The sequence below is a fragment of the Pectinophora gossypiella genome, chromosome 21 (genome assembly GCF_024362695.1).
Source record: "Pectinophora gossypiella chromosome 21, ilPecGoss1.1, whole genome shotgun sequence".
NCBI classification, from domain to species: Eukaryota; Metazoa; Arthropoda; class Insecta; order Lepidoptera; family Gelechiidae; genus Pectinophora; species Pectinophora gossypiella.
The window spans coordinates 8,908,314-8,932,321 of record NC_065424.1 but is presented as its reverse complement, the minus strand read 5'-3'; positions in this window follow the sequence as shown (position 1 = coordinate 8,932,321).

Genomic DNA, 24,008 nt, shown 5'->3' with positions numbered 1-24,008 from the left:
CTATCTAAATAAATATTCTCCCGAGTGCGGAACCCTAAACTCTCCAAAGGAATCCGGTATTATCTACAAAGTAATTCCACAAAGGCCCACGTAGACTTTTATTGTTCCACTAAACATGCCTCGCGGCGTTCAACATAACGAAGATAATTGGCTCTGAGATTTTTTCAACATAAGCATAATATAATATCAGCTCACGACTACATCCCAAATGGGGTAGCCAGAGGTACATCCATCTCAAGATGAAATGAGTACGTTACTTACAAGTTAACCTCACCGAGCTTTTTGTTTGACCAACGTAATGCGAAAACTGTGTTAGCGAAAACTGCAATGGAGCAAGTCTGGTACCAGGGTTCGAAGAGAACCATCATCATTAATTTAAGAGCCACGCTCTTATTGGCAGCATTTTCCACTCTTGTCTACCAAAGGCCAATTTTTTACGTCTTTTTAAGACAAATAATAATAATAATAAAAATATAGTCCCCCATAGCTCCAGTATCCCGGCCCACTAACCCCCAACCCAATAGCCCAGTTCCCTTTGTTCCCATAATCTGCAATAGTCCTACACGAACCGGGGATTGTCTTTGGGTGCACTCCCATAATGTATACAAGGATAATCGTTGATTGGTGTCACACAACATTTAGATTAAATTGTCTTAAGGGGCCTCTACGTGTTGGCTTCGGCCCCACGCACGCCTTCCAAAAGTCCGGGCCTCCATAGGCCCGAGATATGAAGAAGACATAAAAATAATATTTATTTGTTTATTTGTTTTGTGTATTTATTTGTTTAATAATAAATAATATTTATTTTTCAAAATTGGCTTACAAAGTTAGCGCTTTTTAAACGTCAAAAATTAAATTACATAATATTATGTAACTAGCTGTAAAACTACTACCACATCGGAATCTGCAACAGATAAGAGGAGGAGATAAGACACGACGTTCGCCTTCTCTTTAATCTGTTCCATGTAAGCTCTTCTTGGTCTTCCCCTTCCTCTCTTTCCTTGTAGCTTCCCTTCTATGATATTTTTAATGAATTCGTCGTGTCTTATTAAGTTCGTTCATCAACAGCCCATTAACGTCCCCACTGCTGGGGCACGGGCCTTCCCTATGGATGGATAGGGAGATCGGGCCTTAAACCATCACGCGGGCCCAGTGCGGATTGATGGTTATTGACGACTGCTAATGCAGCCGGGACCAACGGCTTAACGTGCCTTCCGAAGCACAAGGAGCTCGAGATGAAAACTTTTTTTTGTGGTCACCCATCCTATGACCGGCCTTTGCGAAAGTTGCTTAACTTCAACAATCGCAGACCGAGCGCGTTTACCGCTGCGCCACCGAGCTCCTCCTAAGTTCGTTATTATGTTCGTATTTATTATTATTTTATTACTGAAAAGGATTACAGTGATTATAAACTTAGTGGCTTATGTCATAAAAGTAAAGATTATTAGCTAAAAAGACAATTTGAATCGGTTTTCTCCTCGCTGGTCCTGCAATAAGGTGTGGTGTGAATCCAATTACGGGCACAAAGCGCCGCCGTCACCTCCGCGGCCATTGTGTGACGTCATCGCGGCCATTTTGTGACGTCACCATTACCGGCGGCTATTGTCACTGATTGTCACGCAGTGGGCTCTGAGGCTGGCTTTAAACGGTCTTCAGTAGGGATAGTATTTCAGTGTGAAGTACCTATACATGTTTATTACTCCCAGGTAAGTCACTTAATTGTCCGAAAGCAAAATGATCCGTGCTACATGAGAAAAGAATTACTTGTGCCCTAATAAGCTACCTGTATACTTATCATGCCAGTCGTGCGGCCACTACTGTCGCTCTCGCATCGGACTTTACAGCCATTTTAAAAGCTGCCACAGAAACGCTGTTTGAATCATCTGATAAAGATGTAAAGGCCTGTGATGATGATACTTATCATACAGGTAGGTATCCCCAAAGAGAAAGGCAGAGGTGTTTAATATACCCACTCCTTGCTAGCTATATTTAAGACCCAGTTGTCTTTTTTTTTGTGTGTGGCGTCCTTTCATAATAAACTATTTCTATTCTGTTCTATGTAATAGGGGGCAAACCTATTGCCATTAGCCGGGCACAAAATCTGGAAACTACGTGATATTAATTACCTGATCCAAGAATGAATTCAAACTCATAAAATTGAACCAATCTTTTGGAGTCCGTGACGCTATGATGTAACTTTCGTGTTCCCTAATCAGTGCTATGTCATAAAAGGTGATTGAAAAGGACCAAAATAAAAACTTACAAAAAACGTCCTGTTAAACTTTCTTCAGGACAGCAAGGCTTTGAAAAGTAATTGGATTCCGAACAATTCAGGTCCAAATTAACTGATAAACTCAATTATAACGAGTTGATTTGATCCTCCAAGACGTAATCCAAAAAAAGGAAAGTTTTAATTACCGTACGTAACGATCAAATCAAATTATATGCGAGAACATATAAAAATAGAAACCGTGGTAAAATAATTTACATAACAGTGTTGTGATCATGCGTACGACCTTCAGATCATGCGTACGACCTTCAGATCATGCGTACGACCTGGATGACTAGATCAAAGATAAATTATAAAATGTTCTTATCTTATCTTACCTATTCGATCCCACTGCTGGGCAAAGGCATCCCCTTGATTTCAAATGTTATCTTGAAATAAAATCAGATCCAGTCGATGATCAAAAACTCTTGAAATCAAATTTCTTTTTTTATTTATTTATTTGTACACAATGAAACAGAAACAAGAAACATACAAATAAAACCGATAATACAGGCAAGCTTATCTCTAAACAAAGAGATTTCTTCCAGCTGACCTACGTGACAAGAGAAACTTTCAACGTATAATATTTTTTTGGTTTATTTACTAATTTAAATCAAAGACACAGACACAGACAAGACAGAACACAGAGACAGAAGACAGAGACAGTGGCTGCAAGTTGTCTTTGATTACTTGTGGCTCTGCCCACCCCATTAGGGATAACGGGCGTGAGTTTATGTATGTATGTATGTTCAATCAAAGATTACGTTACAATAAGTACGACACTATAAGCTAATGTAATGACTAATCATCTCGGTTTTTTTATATAAGGGAATGCCTGTCTGACTTTCCAACCCGCGAAGGGTAATCCTTAATAAAGGTTAGACCACATACCTTTGAAACGTGGTTTCCTTTTCCTTACATTGTTTTCTTCCACTGCTGAGCACGTAATACATTAATTCGAAAATTATTACAACCTGAGACTTCACAGTGAGAGACAAGCGTTCTTCCGACTGAGATACCACATGTTATATTATAAGTATTCAACTAATAAATTTGTCTGTCGGATATAATGAACTAATCATAGGCAAATAGACTTGACAACATTTACCCCGGCGTAGTCGTTTGCTACGGATTGGGGCGTAGCCTTTACGTAGCTAACGTAGCACAAACGTAGACTCTATCAACTTTATTGAAATAACATAACATAATAAAAAGTAAGTATATACTTTCACTCTTCATCAGCTTTGTTTAAGTGTTATATAATAGGGAAAAAAATAAAAAAAAACTACAGATAATGCAGCAGATATTAGAGAAGAAAATTGAGTTTTTGAACTATAATAGGATAGCCCATTGTTTAAAATAAATTCAACCTCTCCACCAAACTATAAAGCCATTAAAGTTGTAAAACTCAGCAAGCCATTCATCAACTTCTTGAATTTATCTTAAAATGGGATCCTCTATTACGAGGATTTTCCGCGCGCCAGCCTGCTGGAAAATGCGCCCCAGTGTCGGATACCTACTCTGCATTAATCCTGTACTATTTTTTTTAGATTTCGTTTAATGGAGATAATTTGTTAAACATCGAATATCAGTAATAAAGTCCAAGCTGGGATTCTAACCCGTGACATTCCAATTCAAATGCAATTCATTCGTTCGCCAACAAAATCATCAAAAATTTCAAATCAAGAGAAGTAGTAAAATTCTGGAAGTTACATTGTATCGAAACTCGTAAAGTATGTGAAACTTTGTACGAATTCAGCGAGTAGATGGAAAGAGGAATCGAGAGGGGCAATAAATAAAAAGCAGCCTCCCCGGCCTGTGATTTGACGTCAAATTCTCTAGACTAGTGACTATGAACCTTTTGATGTTCAGGCACCATTTGATCGCACGCCATGGACTCAACTATTTATCGGAAATAAACATTATTTTATGGTATCTATTTACCCACTGTAAAAATAAAAATATATACAGAGTTTTAGTGACACCGTAACGAAAACTTTGAGGGATGATTCAGCACATTATTCTTAGTTAATATCAAGTGGAATTTTCCATCGCAAAAGTATAGAATTTAAAATAATTAAAAATACCTAAAAAAATACATGACATTTGCGACGAAAAATTCCACTTTATATTAACTCAGAATCATGGTCTGAATCATCCCTTTCAGTATTCGTTACGATGTCACTAACACTCTGTATATAAAGAATCGTCGAAACGCATAAAGTAAACTTGTCTAGAATGTATAACATCAGTAAGACCTCTTTGAAGCCGCTATTAACTCCAACAATTTTTTTTTTTAAGACCAAGATCATTCTAAAGATTTGCTAACTGCGTAAACCAGAACATGAAAAAAAGGTCCCTGATTTCCACCTTTAAAATTGTCAATAAGACACAAATCATTTTAGCAAAAAAAAAATATACTGACGTTTAAAAACTAAAACTTGGCTATGGAAAAATCGCGCGCTGGAAAATATGAAACAAGAAAATATTTCTCAGAAATTCTTCCAAGTGATGTTTTGGATAGCCGTGCTCATATGCCGTCGTAAAGAAACTCTTACGACAGATTCATTTCGGTTTTTTATTTTCGTTCGTAGACAAATACAGTTAGGTAGTTTAACAATTCAGCGTGTCTCAAATAAGGTGGGATCGGACGGGCGCATGTTGTAACTCCCGGGGCAATCTTTATTTATCGCCAGCCTCCACCAACTTAGTTGCAAGTTTTATTACACGGAGCCTTGTAAAGAGACGTGGAGCCAATACATTTTATTTATTTTACAACTTATTGAACCTACACAAGTAAGATAATAATAATAATTACGAAACGAACAAAAATTACTTTGTGATCCTTAGTTTGGTTAGGACATTACAGGTTGATCACCTGATTGTCAGAAAGTAAGATGATCCGTGATTCGGAAGGTACGTTAAGCCGTTGGTCTCGGCGCTAATATAAGGCAATTTACAAGAAAAAATATTTTTGAATTTAGAATTTTTTGAATTCAAGAGGATTGTTTGATTACGATGAACACGTCCCCACAGAACAGTAATATTTTTATTTATTTATTTATTTTGGTTTACTAACAATCACACTTTATAATATATATTAATTACATTTCAGATCTTAAAAACTAAATGTAGTGACTAATTATAAGTAAGCACCGCATGTAATTGTGTAGAAAAAGTATATAAAAGTAAAGTAAATAAATAAAATAAGTAGTAAGTTAAGTATAATTTATTATATGACATAATAAAAAAATAACTTACTGTCCTGGATTATGTACCTTTATTATAAAATGCAAGTAATAAAAACTAAACCTTTCTTACCCGGTAGTATCTTGAACGTTGTTTATAAAGTATTCATTTACTTACCTGCGAAAAAAAGAAAAAGAAAAAATTACATTAATTGCAAAATGGATTCAGTAAGTAAACAAATGATTCTTTGACTGTGACTCGAACTCAAATTCAACATGCATACATACATAAACTCTTGCCTATTTCCCACCGGGGTAAGCAGAAACTATAAAATTGCATTTGCGGACAAATAATGGGTACTTATTCAGATTCAAAGAATAATATTTATTCAGTAAGTATAACGTAGTAATACTTTGAATTATCAATCGTTGAATTCCCTTGTAATATCTGCTAAGATTTGTCCGGCCAAGTAGTTAATGCCATCTGCGGCAAACCTACAATAAGTCACGTCAAAAAAAAAAAAAACAAAAAAAAAAAGGATGTAGAAAGTTTATGCTCAAGGACTGTATCTCAAATAATAACATCGTAACGAATACTGAGGGGAATGATTCAGACCAAGATTCAGAGTTGATATCAAGTGGATTTTCCTGTCGGAAAATTCATGACAATTTTAGAGTTTTTTTTATTATTTTCCTTTCCATACTTATGCGCCAGAAAATTCCACTTGATATTAACTCAGAATCATGGCCTGAATCATCCTTCAAAGTTTTCGTAACCATGTCTCTAGCAGCCTGTATAACTATAAATAAATATTAACTGATGATTATAAAAGCTTATTTCGTAAGTAGTACTGTACTACCTACCTAAGTAAATAATGACAGTTTCAATTAGGTATTGTAATTGGCAGCTATCAGGCGTCACACACACATATGCGCGTGTTGATAATGTCAATGTGTAGTGTCTGTGTAAAACGTGGTTACTTGTATGAAGTGTCTGGGGTGTGCTAAATAATAATCATAAATGCCAAAGAAACTGTTTTACACTTAAACCCATAAACTGCCCATATACGTCCCACCGCTGGGCATAGGCTTCCCTTCAAGCAGCCGGAGTATGGCCGGAGTATACTGGGGTATGGGGGGTTGACGATCAAACTGGTGACAACAATCGAGGCTGATTTTAAACATCATCCCTAACCATGTGACTGAAAGTCCACCTTTTTTTTTGACTTATTGTAGATTTGCCGCAGATGGCATTAACTACTTGGCCGAACAAATGGGGAGCGCTGAAGGCTCTCACCCGGTACAATATTTAAGACAACAGGCCTGAGGGTACCCAGTTGGACGCGAACCTCGGCTCAGGGCGTCGTCTGAGAGGAAAAATATTTGAAAGAATTAATCAACCCTGGTGGGTCGATAGCGATAAGCGCTGAATGAGGGAAATCGTCGACCACACCGGCGGGGTCGGTATCGAGGTCCTGAAGTGAGCCGAGCTATCGATAGTTTGACTATCGATAGATGATCTATTATCGTCAGAGACCACTGCTATCAACAGTATCATTAGTATTGCCGCTGGCCATAGCAAGCATTACATTTTTCTTGCCATAGCAAGGACCATCGATAGATAGGCTACATTAATACGAGTACGACAGACCAATTTCGCAGCTTATACTCTTAATAAATACTGCCGAAGTGAAAAAACTAACTTAGTTTCGAAAGTCCACCACACATTAGCCAATCTAGGTGGTAACCCTCCCGGAAATGAAATCACCGGACATCAATCCAAACATCATCCAATTCTTCAGTCAACATCAGCAGCCAGTAAGTAAACAGCGCCGCGACGAGCAGCTAGCGAGCTCATTTCCGCTTCCGGGATGCCAGCGCCATCTATCGGCGGTTTTCGAGGAAATTAAGATTTCTTTAGAATTCAAAAGGTAATTTAGATTTAAATTATAGATGTCCGATGTATAGATCTTTTTTAACAGCATCCGTGGTTATGTGATTAGAATGTTTGTCTCACGATTCAAATTCAAATTCAAATATTTATTGCATTCCATGTAGTACAATGGGGTGTTACATAGGCATAGGAACTAAAACATGGACCCTGTAGGGCACAGCAACGTTGAAGGGAAGAGAGGAAGTGTGTATTAAAATTAAAACTTATCATTTAAAAATTCGTCTACAGTATAATAGCTCTTTTTAATTAGCATTGTTTTCAGATTTTTTATAAATAAATTAGTTTTAGTTTCATCTCTTAAGTATTCTTGGTTATTTTGCCGTGTAATTTTCTGACCAGCTGTCACCAAAGTCTGTGGAGGCAGGTAGGGGGAAGTTAGGTAGTTCATTTTGTAGTAGCAGCTCCGACTACCACAACACGGTAGTTTACATTTCTTTTTTGTTTTGGTTTTCAGCTATGTCATGAAATGATGAAAGGTGATGACGATGAATGATGAAACCGAACCCTCGGAGCAAACTCCTACCCCAAACGAATTAGCTCAAAAGTCCGCATAAACTTTCGAGTTATAAAGCGGCTTGTTGGCACGAAGCTAAAATAGATAGGTACACTTTGTTGTGTGGATATTCCGATATAATAACACTATCGCGAATGTTTTCAGATTAACAAAAAACACCACTTCGAATTAATTATTTAGATTATTCAATGAAGAAAGCAACCGTCTCGTTCCCGTCCGCGCTCAAAAAGACAGTCATATCAGGGTAGTTACTTGTCAAAACAGTTACTTTGTACTAAACGTCAAAACACGAAATTACTATGGAATTTGTATGAAAAAGCAACCTGTGTCGTGGTAGAAAAACGTGATAAAATGAAGCAGTTATTATTACATTTTTCTTTAGTAAAATTCATAAGTTAAATATAAAAAAGATAACGTTTTTTGACACCTTTAGATATGTCTTTATTTAGTAATCAAAAACCCTTTTGGTAATATAGTCTGAGCTTGTATTTATTTATTATTCAAATTCAAATACAAAAATATCTTTATTCAATAGGTAACATAGTTTCACTTTGAATCGTCAATTTTTACATAACGAACGTGTCATCCGCCTAAAACTACTGCAGCTTCTCACAACCTGTATAGCCGGGGAAAAGAAGCTGCAAGAAAAACCTCGGCACAGGGCCCTAGACGTTCTTAAAAAAAATAAGATGTCTTTATTTAGTAATCAGAAACCCAATTAGAAATATTGTCTGAGCTTGTTTTTATTTATCATTTAATGTTAGAATTCGTGATAGCCATGGTCGGAGAACATCGTATATCACGAACTTCGTCATCATCGTCATCGTCATCATTATCATCGTATATCGTGTGTGTATCGTAGGGTCACGGGTTTGAATCCCGGCTCGGGATCCAATCCGCTATATCCGATTCTATGAGTTTGAATTCAAGTTTGGATCATAGATAGATATAAATAACGTGGTTTATGAGCCTATTGAGTTTCGCCCCCCATTACACGGGACTTAAAACATAGTTGGCAAGCAGTGGGTGTGCGACTGTGTGTGTATACTATACACCTCTACCTACCCCTTCGGGGATATGGGCGTGATGCCATGTCTCAATGACTGTTTAATTCTGTTTTCTTATTTCGCAATAACCAGTAAGAAAAGAATTACTGCTACTTTAATAAATTGCTCCTTTATCCGTTTTCTTTCGTTTAGATCCGCAGATTCTCAGAAACTGTTTTATGCTCTTTTTGTAACAAGATCTCATATTATTGGAAAGAAAAAAAAACATTCTAGGATTTTGTACGTAATGTAATTTCCAACAAAGATAATACATCGTTACAATTTGTTTCAACTTCGTTTTTACTTCTGAATGGTTTTAATTATACCTACTTATTAGTGACCGTTCTACTTTTTAAATATTTTTTTAATAAATATTCAAAATAGCGCGCCTCTTACTTCAGGAGGCCGGAGTGAGATGGTGGGCGAGTTCGAATAGGGACCCAGACCTACGGGTCCCTCAAGGTGAAGACCTTAACGGTTGCAGAAGCGGCGATGGGAGAGGCAATGCAGGACGGAAGAAAGTCACAAATACTGTAACCTGGAACCCGACAGAGGGCAGAGGTCAGTACTATTCAGAGGCGGAGAACAGGGGTCCTAGTTCGGCTTTGAAATAAACTACTCTCGGCGCCATCCCACTTGCGTCAGACAGTACTGCGGAAGGCAAGAGGGAAACTACTGCCCTATTTTTCCTTACAAAAGTTGCATGGAGAATGCTACACCGACAAGAGCGTGGCTCTTAAATTAGTGATGATGATAATAATATATAATCCATTATATCCATCCTATATAGGGTTTTATATCAAATGTGGCTGCAAATTGTCTTGTAAATCAGTCGTGGCTCTGTCTATCCTGTTAGGAATTTCTGGCGTGAGTTTAAATATGGAAGTGTGTACATCTCGACTCAGAGAGAAGAAAACAATTTAACGTTTACCTCTTGTGAAATGAAATGTTCCTCCCATGACGCACCGACATTATTATTAAGGTCTCCACACACAGTACCGGGAGCTCTCTGAGGCGGGAAGCGGGACTTAGCACAATTTCACTTGGTCACTTTTCCGAAATTAGGTCAATCAAACAAAACTTGTTTTTTTTTCGAATAGTCATGTCTTCGGCTAAGGTATGGAATGTCTATTTCTCTCTAACGACAATCTAGGATTCTTCAAAACTGGAAAAAATAGGCATTTGCTAGGTAAGTGTAAACCACTTTAGACCACGTCTTCACTTAACATCAGGTGTGATTGTGGTCAAACACTCGCTTATTTTTTTTTTTTTACTACACTTGTCACTTTTATTCTCGCACTTCACACGTGAGTATTAAGTAGCAGTAGTTATTAGTTCATTACAATCGAAACGATATGTAATAATACAAGGTAAAATCACTTTATTAATGTATTTCTTCCGACGCGACGTTTCGGGCGTGTTGCACCGACAGTGGTCACGGAACGACTGACGAGGCGACTGCTTGTTGTAATGTTCTAACTACCCTCACTTCACTATCTTTTTCAAATGTCCACACGCAACACTCACAGTGTCCACAGATATCGCGAGATATAACAATCTAAAATTATTTAACATATTAACAAACATAAATAGCGTATACGTCCCACTGCTGGAGCATACTCCACCACGCTACTCCACTGCGGGAGTTTATTTAACGTTGGCTTTTAATCTGCTGCCAATTTACTTTTGCAGGTATTTTTTTATAATGCGTGATGAACTGAGAAACGAAAATCTAAATGTAAAATCATTGAGATCCCTCCATTTTAGTTCTATAGCCATGTTAGGGGCCTCTGGCGGCTCAATAATGACCTTGACACCACGCGGTCCCGGGTTCAAATCCCGGTGGGGACATATCACAAAAATCACTTTGTGATCCCTAATTTGGTTAGGACATTACAGGCTGTTCACCTGATTGTCCGAAAGTAAGATGATCCGTGCTTTGGAAGGCACGTTAAGCCGGTTACTAATTACTGACGGATAGTAGTCGTTACATGAGCCATGTCAGGAGCATTTAGCAGCTCAATAGTCACCCTGACAACAGGGTTGTTGGGGTTGGTAATCCACCTCACAACCCACAAGATAGAAGATATTTACATAATATAATCCACTAAATTACTCACACACATAAAGAGGCACTACCACACAGACAATATGATTAGGTATGCTATTTCATTTCCAATTATAATTCAGATTTCTCAGAGATCTCATTTCCAATTCAAATACCTCACAGAACATTAATTACCAACTTATCTCTTCATGATAACCATTCAATTTCATATTAAAAAGATGAGTTTGAATATGGTACGGTCACGAGCATTAATATGTATGACTTTGGTACCATGTCACATTAACTTTTTTGACAAATTGAACTCTAAGTCTCACTAAATGTCAAGTATGTTAGTTTACAGAGTCCTAAAGAGGGTACATTATATTGCTCATGACTGTACATATATGCCCAGCTATTGTACAACCTGGTTAGTTAAGTACACTTTGAATCTATGTTGTGTCCTTTGTTTAGTAAAGAAGGAAAGCTTGAATCATCTGATTGTCCGAAAAAGTATACAAAGTATATTATAACAATCTTTGTATAACTAGCTTTATGCCCGTGACTTGGTTCGCGAGAACTGAAGTTATACCGTTAAGTACATTAAGTTCGTCCCTGGAAAGTGGATTTCTGTGATCTTTTTACTATGGCCGCGGGCAGCGGGCGATAGCGGGGTTGAGAGGGACGGGGAGGGATACTCAAGGCCAACTGGCCAACGTCGCAGGATACCATTACGCTAGAATTTGATTTTTATACAGGGTGTTAGTGACATCGTAACGAATACTCAGGGGGATGATTCAGACCATGATTCTGAGTTAATATCAAGCGGAATTTTTCGTCGCAAAATTCATGATTTTTTTTAGTTTTTTTTTAAATTATTTTCAATTCTATAATTTTGCGATGAAAAATTCCACTTGATATTAACTCAGAATAATCAGCTGAATCATCCCCCTCAGTATTCGTTACGATGTCACTTACACCCCACACAAGTACATACGGTAGCCATACCAGTAGGTATGGGTGTTAGTGACACCGTAACGAATACTGAGGGGGATGGCTCAGACCATGATTCTGAGTTGATATCAAGTGGAATTTTCAGTCTGAATATTCCTGAAAATTTTTGTTTTTTTAAATTATTTTCAGTTCCATACTTTTGCGACGGAAAATTCCACTTGATATCATCTCAGAATCATGGCCTCAATCACCCCTCAAAGTTTTCGTTACGATGACACTAACACCCTGTATATATACATAATATATTATAAGCTCAGTACTATATTCCAATCGGAGTAGTCAGAGGTACATCGATCGCAAGATGAACTAAGTATCCACGCAACACCAAGCTTTCTGTCAGACCAACGTGATATGTGGTGAGCCGTATCGCCGTCTGTAATGGTCGAGCGAACTGTGTTAGTGAAAATTGCACTTAAATTAATATAGTAACTCATTAGTACAAGTTATGTACCGGAGTTTGAATCAGTGCTCCCCGTTTGGGAAGCAAGTCGGTGTACCATAAAACCTCAGTGACTATTATGTAGGATTTATATATACCTAGATAGCTTTTCTGTTATCTGTTAAGTCTGCATCTCACGAAGTTAATGTCTCGAATGAAGGATTGTCTGTCGTGATTTTATCTAGATAAAGCAGGAAAATCTATTAGCTGAGGAATTTTCTCAATCAATGATAACGCCGATAGGGCTGTGCTCATGTTGTCGATACAAATGTATACGGTTTGATTTCGACATACAATTATGGACTTATTTATCGGGTAACTAAAAGAATATCCAAATCAGAATTTTAAATCAGTGCTTTTTGATTTCGGTGTGAAAAAAAACAACAATAAAGTACTTAATTATTCTGAATTCAAATTCTGATCCTAACACGATAAATCTAATAATTGATGAACATAATAAAATCATTTTTATTTATTTATTTCTGAAATTGGCATTCACTTCTAATTACATCTTTGAGACATAAGTTCTGTATGCGTATGATTACGACATAGATTCGCATAGACAGGACCTGGGGCCTGTTTAATAAAACTTACAATTGTAAATTACAACGACAATTTGATGTTCATTACGTAGCTAATATGAAACTGCAAAATATTCGTGATCACACACTCCGCAATGTACATCAAATTGTCGTTGTAATTTACAATTGTAAGTTTTATTAAACAGGGCCCCGCTGGTGGTGGTTAACGCGATCGTCTCTGCTTTGCAAGCGTTGCGGGTTCAAATCTCATGACAGACTTATTTGATTTAATTTTATTTGTGTGTGTATAATAAATAATAAAGATAAACTGATTGTATTTTTTTCTTTCTACATCGATCTTTGCTAATGTGGTGTTATTTCACATTAGTAACGCAAAGGTACTTAATTATATTGCGCCCATGGGCAGAAGTATTGTTTAATTGCACAAATGTTAGGTACTTACTTATAATTTCTTATTCGGCAGCCCTGAGGTACCCTATTGGTTATTTTAGTTACTTCTGAATTCAAACTTTTGAAAATCGAATAAACTTAATATAAAGCAGTTAATGTGAGCGACTCTACCTGGTTGTAAAAATCTTCAATTATCTCCGCCATCCTTTGCGCCCATCAAAAATGATAGTACCTTTTAACTGGACAGTTCACTCTGAACGAACGAACGGAATTGAACGAGTGAATGAACGGCCGAAAGTAATGGGTTCCAATCGCGCTGATTGGCTGAATATAAAACTGTCGTTTTGCGTCGGTGGAAATAATGAAAGGTTTTAGAACGACAACGGTTTATTTTATTCGCATTTTGTAGTAAACTGAAGGTAATTTAGAAGGACATTTTAAATTGCGTTGTGATAAAATTGGCCAGTTCATCACTATAAAATTAATTTGATTGTTTTTAATTTGACTGACTGTGTTGTAGTTTGTGTGTGAGAGAAATGTGTCAGGATCGAAGCAAATGGAATTCTATAGTCTCTGCTAACCCTGTGGGAAATAGGCGTGAGTTTATGTATGTTGTAATTATGTATGTATAACTGTGAGTAGCCCACTTTGCTGTTACCGCTAAACAATGGTTCGTCATTTCATACCCTCATTTTATATTTTTTAGGTGGGAAATAGGCGTGAGTTTATGTATGTGTTATACATTTCATTTGATGCGTCAACTTCCCTCTATAGAAGCACATGCAGCCAACACACAAACAATACTCCCAAAACTGCTAAAAAAGTATTTGTTAAATAAAGCCTTTTATGAGATAGAACAGCTATTTAATGATTACAAGTTAAATAAATAATATAATGTTATTGTTATCTAAATATATAAAATAAAGCTTAGTTAGTGATAGGTACTTAAAAATAATAATAATACTAGTATAAGTAGGTAGTATATATAATTTTAAATTAAGTATAGTTACATAAGAATAAAGAGTGCCATTGCATAATTATAATTTATATAAAATGTTTAGTTTATAAAAAAAAATAGTTTTAAGTTATTGTTGGAATACTTTTGCGGTGCCCTTACAGGGTGTCACATGTTTGTACATATTTACTTATAAGAACTGTAATACCACGTGACATGCAATAAAGAAATAATTAAATAAATTACCTTTACCGCCGTTCGCCAGAAAAACACATAATCTACATAGTTCCATCAGATCTAGGCAAGCAGTGAAAAATGACTACCAGCTTCAAAATAAGAGAAAAGCAATAATTTCGGTCAGAAAAAAGTAAAAACATTGTCGGCAATATCCCAGTCCCGGCAGCCCCGGGATACAATGGCCGACGGAGGCGTTTTTCATCACTGGTTTACTGTTTTTTGGATTCCTTCGCAATGAAGGCGGAAACGGAGAAAATCGCTCATAATTTTGAAGTATTTGCTGACTATACGCCAGCCGTAACGAACCATAAGGATATTCGTGTTTTGATTGATATCACGATGTTCAACATCATGATAAAATTATGATTTATTTTTCGTTCGTCCTGTAGTTTTGTCGCACATTGCGAAAAAATCTTAGTTTTTTCCCATATAACTATTGAAACTGATTAGACTTTTGCAGCTTATCGTACCTATAGTATAAACACCCGCTGAGGTACGCCTCAGGCTTCCCTTCCGGGGAAAGATGCGTGAAGGTATAATATTGGTTACAAAACCAGTAAGTTATTGACATATTTGAAGTGCAGTTTTCACTAACATAGTTGGATCGGCCATTATAGACGGCGATACGACTCACCACCTATCACGTTGGTCTAACAGAAAGTTGGGTGAGATATGGGTGGGTTCTCAGTTCATCTTGCGATGGATGTGCCTCTGGCTACCCCGATTGGGATATAGTCGTGAGCTTATGTTGTGTAAGAAAATCAAGCCAAATGAAAACGAACCCTTGACAATCTAGTAGGGACCACTGAATAAACAATAACAGAATGACAAATTACGTCCCCCGACGTCTGGTGACGTGCTGACGTTGTTTGCTTTACGTCACACTGGGACGTATAAACACGTCACTTGAGACGCTTGTCAAGCAGAATACTCACATGACGTTATCGTCAATCCATACAATAATATTTGGTACTAAAAATACAAAGTGAAACTAAGTTTACTCTGACTTCCAGTTCCGTAGCCAAATGGCAAAAACGGAACCATTATGGATTCGTCATGTCTGTCTATCCGTCCGTATGACACAGCCACTTTTTTTTTAAACTATAAAAGCTATACTGTTGAAACTTGGTAAGTAAATGTATTCTTTGAGCCGCATTGATATTTTCACAAAAAAATAGAAAAAAAAAATGGGGGTTAGCCCATATTTAGAACTGAAACTAAAAAAAATGTTTTTCATCAAACTGTGTGGGGTATCTATGGATATGTCTTCAAAAATTACATTGAGGTTTTTAATAAATTTTTTTCTAAACTGAATTGTTTGCGCAAGCGATTCTTCCAAAGTGTGTGTGTGTGTGTGTAACATATAAAATAAGAGAATTATACAACTAAAAAAATATATGATATAATTACCATGCAAACTTCCACCGAAAATTGGCTTGAACGAGATTTATTAAGTAAGTAGTTTCTTTTTTAATACGTCATAAATCGTAAACCAATTACATTAAAACATCGATCAAAGTTACAAAGAACTACAAGAACTTTTATATTATGTTACTTGCTGCTACGGAACCCTTCATGGGCGAGTCCGACTCGCACTTCGCCGGTTTTGTGACACTTAAGCTGCACAACTGATTTACACAAAATAATCTACAGAGTTTGAGCCGAGTCGTGTGAATAGAATCATTTAACAGTAACTGTAGAAAGGAGACTGAAAAGATTACGTACAATCCTGGGCCAGGATGTAATAAGATGAAAATGGTGAGAATTGTTAGGTTTAAACATAACAATCCTTCACTGTGAATTCTGTAGGATTTGACAATCGGAGAGCTGAGATCGTGATGATTTAGTCAAAGTGAGGTTATGTTGCAATCAGATTGATTACTACCAATTACCACAGTGCAAAAGATGTTTTTTACGGTCTTAGACGTTTTTCCAATAGAAATCTCTTTATCCGGGGAAAAAAATTGTATAATTATGTTACTCTCCAGACCTTAAACTCTCTCCAAAAAAAGCTCGTTGACCTAGTGTATTGCAGCGACCTGTTGCTATCCCACAATTAACACAGCGATCCATAGTTTCAACAATATCCAATCCAAAAGCCGGCGAAAAAGTCCAAAATAACAATTCCAAGTCAAAGGTACGCGCGATCTTCAGTGTCCAGGGTGAAAGCAAGAGTCGTTGGAGATAGTTCGAGTCGGAATCCGTAAAAACAAAGCAGAGGTCGTCGAAAATAGCAAACAATTGGGAAAACACTCAAAACGCATCGGAAAACACGGAACGAGTGAGCAAAACCGGCATTGGCCGGCAATTGTCAATGTCATAGCCAATGTTATGTCAGTGGCATAGACTAAATACAGATTTTAATCGATATGAAATCGATAATCATTATTACGTACAATATTTTGTTTTTCAGTAGGTAATTGTTTGTTGTATGTATACATACATAATGCGACACTATTAAGTACTATTAAAATAGTCTAAAGGTGTGTATTGTTACCTACCTATTGTGGATTTTTTCGTAAATATACTTTAATCGATTATAATATTTTGTTATTCGATAACATCACGGAAAGTATTTTTTCATATTTCTCCTCTTGTAGATTGAGAAATATGTTGATAATTTATATTTTTAGACATAAAAATATGACAATTTTTTTAGTTCATATTCCAACTTATTACATTTTGGCCCACAATTTTCAATCTCCTTTCCTCTTTGCCAAAAATATCTGGAAAGTAATTTTGAGTTATTTTTGTATGGATTCCTGATGCTTACACGTGCATAGTCGCTGTGGTCCTGTGTGTGAAGGAATAATACTACGTATAGAAAGGCAACTCTCCGCTCCCTAACAACGGCTGAGCTAGGTTTACCTCAACCCCTGAAGACCCTCGGACTAACTTTCGTTTTTAATCGTATGCCGTCTGACGTCACACACACAGATGCGCGTGCACGATAATGTCCATATCTAGTGTCTGACTACAACGATGTGTTTTGTATGAAGTGTCCGGGGTGTGTCACCAGCTTACTTCTCAAGCGGGGTACCGGACATGCAGCAATGAGTTATTAATTTATCTTAAGTCCAGTGTTCACTGACACAGTTGGCTCGACCGTTACAGATAGACGGCGATACGGCTTACCACCGTTGGTCTAACAGAAAGCTCGGTGACGGGTGGGTACTCAGTTCATCTAGTGATGGATGTACAGAGGTACACGACTCCCCATTTGTCCGGGCAAGTAATTAATGCCATCTGCGGCAAATCTACAAGTCACGTCAAAAAAAAATTGGGATATACCTAGTCGTCAGATCATGTTGTGTTTTGACAGGCGAAATTTCCTCTTTTCCAGCAGGAGTTAGAAAGTAATTTTGAGTTATTTTTGTATGGTTTCCTCGTGTTATTATTGTGAATAACTCAATTTGACACATTTCCTTACATTATACAGTAACATTAAAGAAATCAATATCTACTGAATCGTAACAAAAACCACGACTGACTTTGTTTTTTTTTTTGTTGAAGATCTTAAGAAATTTGAAATAAAGTGTAATAAATTGTTAATTGGGGTTTAAAAAACCTCAATCAATCGGAAATAAAAACCCGATTTCCCCAAAATGTAATAAACAAAAATGTTTATTTCTCGCCAGTTGATTGTTGATTGCGTTACATTGAAGTTCGGTCGTACTTTTGTCTTTAATTATGTTGTTGTTTCGATAATAATATTATAACGGCCTCCGTGGTCCAGTGGTTGAGCGTTGACCTCACGATCCGGAGGTCCCGGGTTCGAATCCCGGTGGGGACATATCACAAAAAGCACTTTGTGATCCCTAGTTTGGTTAGGACATTACAGGCTGATCACCTGATTGTCCGAAAGTAAGACGATCCGTGTTTCGGAAGGCACGTTAAGGCGTCCCGGTTACTACTTACTGATGTACGTACGTAGTAGTTACATGAGTCATGACAGGGGCGTTTGGGGGCTCAATAGTAATACTGACACCAGGGTTGATGGGGTTTGGTAATCCACCTCACAACCCACACGATAGAAAAAGAAGAAGAAGAAGAATTTGATGTCCTCGCAGCGCCCACTGTAGCGACTCCGTTAGTACAGGGGGTGACTGTAAAGCAGCAGCAATGCTGAGGGGCTCCTCCTTCTCGGCCTCAACTGACAATGTGTTGCACGTAATCAGTTTAAGCAGTTTTGTAATGTAGCTAAATAAACTTCTTTTATTTTATTTTTTATTTATAAGAAAGAATACGGTCACGAGTACTAATATGTATTCACTTTGAAACCATGTCACATTAACTTTTTTGACAAATTCAAAATCATTAAATTTCAAATACGATAGTGCGACAGGGTTCTAAAGTGGGTACATTATATTGCTCATGACTGTACATTTACCTTGCAATTGAGTTCATTAAACATTCGACTAGTTCGGTAGAGTACGGTAGACAGTGTTGTGACGTTCATAGTGCATAGTATAGCATAGTGATGTATCAGTCGAGATTAGGCTGAGCGGTTCTGTATCTAACAGTAGGTATAATGTTGTGCTGTGGTGCAAAAATTTGACGGCCCAAGTTCGATTCGTGGTGGGATTATTTTTTTAAAACGAGCATAAGGTCGGTGTGAATCCACCTTAGTGAGGTATTATCGTTTTTTAATTTGTCATTCCAATTTATATCCGGTCTAACATATCCTTTTATAGCAATTACAATCGAAATTGAAGCGTGAAGCCAATTTGAAAGAGCTGAAATTGATTCCACCAGCCATCCCAAGTAGCATTCGGGGTTCTATATAAGATGTCTAGTCGTTCACATGTACTCTACAAGCTGTGTATGTCAGCTGTATATGAGCTGTATAGCTTGCTATAATGCTTTTATTGAACCAGTTTGGGCACAAATTAGACAGCCTTAAGTTCACTATGGCTGTACATTAGAAGTATAATAGCATTATAATAGCAGTTTAAGTAGTAACATCAGACTTAAGGCTGACTTACGGCACTATATGGAACGCAGTGTGAACCATACAACGTACATGAGTGTAATAAAGAGTAATAAGTGGCTAAATACACAGCCTTTACAGTTAAAATCGGACAAAAGTACTCCAGTAAGCTACCTTAAATTCACTTGTGTCCTAAATTATTTCCACATTTTAATATATTAGTTTGACAATTGTACGGAGTGCACGGATTCGGGGCAAACTAACTCCGGCGGATTATTATTATAATATAACACGCGATTAGTACCTGTTTTATATACCATATCATGTTAATGCCATGGGAATGCAACTTTATCGTGAAATGTATACATATTGACAACTAAAAATTTCACGCGCCTCTGTAAAAACGCTTTATTCATTTTGAAATATTTAAAACTGGCTGAGAGGAAAATTTACATTTTCAGTTTTTGATATTTTATTGGAATTATAATTATACTACGGTAATTAATTTTAACATGAAACCAAAACTCATTCGCTCTATCTGCGTATTTTGTGATAAATCTGCATTAATCTTGTAGATTTATTTGGTAAATATTTTAGGTTACGTAGAACAAAATGGTGGAAATGAAATACGGCTATGTGAACTGTTATAACTCCTATTTAATGCGGTGAGCGTATATTAGGTTCACATGTGTTCTGTTAGAATGCTGTTATCTATATGAAGTCCCACATTTGTACCACTACAGCGCCAATGCCAATTAATTTATTCTAATGTGAACTTATGTACAGCTTTAAGATGTAGTTCAGGACAATTGTGTATCTTTAATTCTTTCTTCAAATACTGAAATTTTAGAGATCCGCAATAAAAATTATTAATGGCCGTTAAATGCCCAGTTAAAAATGCCCAGTTACTTATAGTCAAGTATGAATACCTAAAGTACAAATTTTGTAACAAACTAACAAAAATCACCTTTTCGTGTGAGACACACAGTTGGCGTCAGAGTATTTACATTACAAAAACACTACTCTGTTCAAGGAGGTATTTAAAATAATGTAAAAAAACTAGATAAACAGGGACAACATTATGCCCTGCGACAGAAAAGGACAGAAAATAATTTGTTTGCAATCACCATTATTTTGAAGGGAACTTTCAGGTTCAGGCATAATATTTTCCTCTGCATCATGTACGGAACCACCAACAACGGTTGCAATGGCGCTTGGGAAAAAGTGTAATAGAATATCACATTTACATTCATGTTCAGCTTACAGCAAATAAGAGTAGTACTTGTGGACAAATAAACTGCTATTGATGTTAATGGACAACACATATGGTCTTTCTAACAGCCTAGAGTCCACATGTGAATCATTTAAACACTTCTGTACAGATAGTAAAAAAAGGTTATTTTAAGTATCACAAACAAGTCCTAATACAGCTACTGGCTGTATAACAGTCTAAAACAAGTAAACATAACAGCCTTTGGCTTTATAAATGTCCACAAGTGTTATATTAAAATGCTAGCTCTATAACATCGAACTAGTAGGCCGTTAAACAGCGGTTGCCGTATCTCTACCCTCCTATAATGCTCTTAGTCAGAAAGCTGACTAAAGGATAGTTGTTAGAGTATTATAACACCCATAATCGTATAAAAGTATTACTCTACACTCCTATACGTCCCTTAGACAGGTATAGGTGTAATTAATTGCAATAATGCAGCTAATACATCACGAGTGAACTGTAGTAATGCTTTAAGTTCACCTTGGAACTAAATGTGTACTCTTAAATGGAACAAAATGCTACTTGGGATGTAGCTTGTAATAAGATTAATAACGACGACAGATGTGACCATGAAGGAATATGATTTATTGAATTGAATTTCTGATATTTGAATTTATTTTCTGTGATTATCCCAATTGAATTGTATATTAGGTTCAAGATAAATTATGAAATTCTGATTACTAAATAAAGACACGTCTAAAACTAATGGAAAACATTTTCTTTTTTCTGTTTAAATTATTTGTTAATTTTAAACAAGAAAAACGTAATAATAAGTCCGACATTTCATCACGTTTTTCTATGACGTCACATTATGCTATTTCAAACAAATTCGAAGACATTTAGTAAAAAGTAACTGATTTGACTAGTTGGAAACTAGCCTATTGGAGTAGTCTGAGGTACATCCATCGTAAGATGATCTAAGTACCCACACCTCTCACTCACTCACTCACCCACACCTCACCGAACTTTCTGTTAGACAGTTTCTGTGTTGTGTTTCTTGTGATCCATTGCGGTATTGTTAGTAAACCTAGACCTTTTCATTCCTTGAATTATTTCGTATGAAATTCTCTATTCTTTCCTGAAACTAAAACTGTTGCAGGTAATAAACTGAATGGAATAAACTCGAATCGCCTCTAAGGCACAGCTACGGCAGCGGAGCGGAGGCAGGTAATCCGCGGCGGATCACGCGCCCAGCCGCCCAACCGCCCAGTCGCCCCGCCACACAGCCACCCAACCTCTACTACGCTTTTATACCGTGACCATGACTTCATTGGTTTTATTTTATTGAAAAGATACTGTTATCTTAATTGGACGTTGTCTCTAGATAATGGTTAGACCTCGACCTCTAAACCAGATGTTCTGTGTTTGATACCCGGTTATGTCAATTAAGATGATCGACGACCATTTGATGCTTTTTCGCTGCTTTCGACTTAATTGTCATCATCACTAATAATTTAAGAGCCACGCTCTTGTCGGTGTAGCATTCTCCGTGCTACTTTTTAGGGAAAAATAGGACGTTTCCCTATTGCCTTCCGCTCCGCAATACTCTGTCTCTGTCGATTTAATATTAGATCACAATAATAAAAAATGCTAACAGGTTACCTCGCCGTCGCCCTATACAGGTCCTACGTTAGTTAAACGGCCTCCATGGTCCAGTAGTTGAACAATGAGCTCACGTTCTGAAGGTCCCGGGTCCGTACCCTGGTGGGGACATATCATAAAATTCACTTTGTACCCCCTAGTAAGGCAAGAGGGAAACCACTGCCCTATTTTTCCCTAAAAAAGTAGCATGGAAAATTTAAAATTTAAACTTAAATTGACGATCATGATGATGACACCCTAGTAAACACATTAAGCACGTTGAGCAGTCGGCCCTGGCTACTATGTCACGGAATAGAAGGATGAAGCCAACCTCTTTCCTCCCGTACAACCCCACTCTCTTTTACTACTACTCAAAATAACTACGACAGCTTTACTGCTTCTCAAATTCTATAGCCACTTTTCTGGCTATGTATATTTTATGTGATTGATAGCTTGCAATTTTATCATTACTTTTCTGCTGCATACATACTGATAAATAGCCGATCATAATATAAGGTTTAGCTTTCCTGGGATGAGGAGGTATCTCCTTGCACGATAGTCGATCAAATAACGTGCAAATTTTTACCCTACAAGTTATAATGTTGTTATGTGGGGCAAGTCACAGGGACTGTAACCTGGACCCTGACAGAGGGCAGCAGTAACTGTCAGCACTATTCAGAGGCGGAGGACAGGAGTCCTAGTATGGCTTCGTAATAGACTACTATGGGCGGCATCCCATTTTCGTCAGACAGAGTACTGCGGGGCGGAAGGCAAGAGGGAAACCACTGCACTATTTTTCCCTAAAAAAGTAGCAATCATGCTACACCGACAAATTAGTGTGTGTGTGAAGTTATAATGCACAAGGCGACCTTTTAATATACTATCGCGGAGCTCTGTGCGTCGTAAAGTTTGCGGACGAGTGGAGAGCACAGATGAACTATTTGCTCATACTAGTATGGCGCGCGTTTTGCGCTCACATGGCCCTTCCAACCTCTCCTCCTATTCCGTGTATGAAGTCGTTACATGGGTCATGTCAGGGGTATTTGGCGGCTGATACCAAGGTTGGTATGGTCGGTTATTGATCTCACAACCCACACGAGACAAAAAAATATAAAAGATACTATCTATAGTAAAAATTCTAGTTACCACATTCACTGCAGTTTCGTAACAATTTGTTGCACACTGCCAATGGAAGCTTAAAAATTCTTACTTTGTAATATTTTTCAGAGGAGTTTACACAGCGTTTACAACTTGGGAAACATCGTAATTTCCGACGAAAGCAAACAAAGTCGGGTGGTGATGCTAGCACGCTACGTAATTGGTTGCGTGGTACACAATATCATGTGACAAAGGGTTAAATCTGGATTAGTAGGTATATTAAAAGTTGAATAGTGATACATACACACATAAACTTACCCTTATTTCCCTAGTATACTATGGAATTCCATATATTTAATTTTATTTTACATGGTTTTTAAAAAAAAATGTTGCTCATAACAAAGAATGCTGACCTGCCCGGACATGTCGTAAAATTTGACAAAGAAATTGTGTTCTTGCTAACACGATGTGACATATGGACGCTGGGCCATTATAAGGATCACCTGTCACACCACACCCAGGACACTCCGTTCA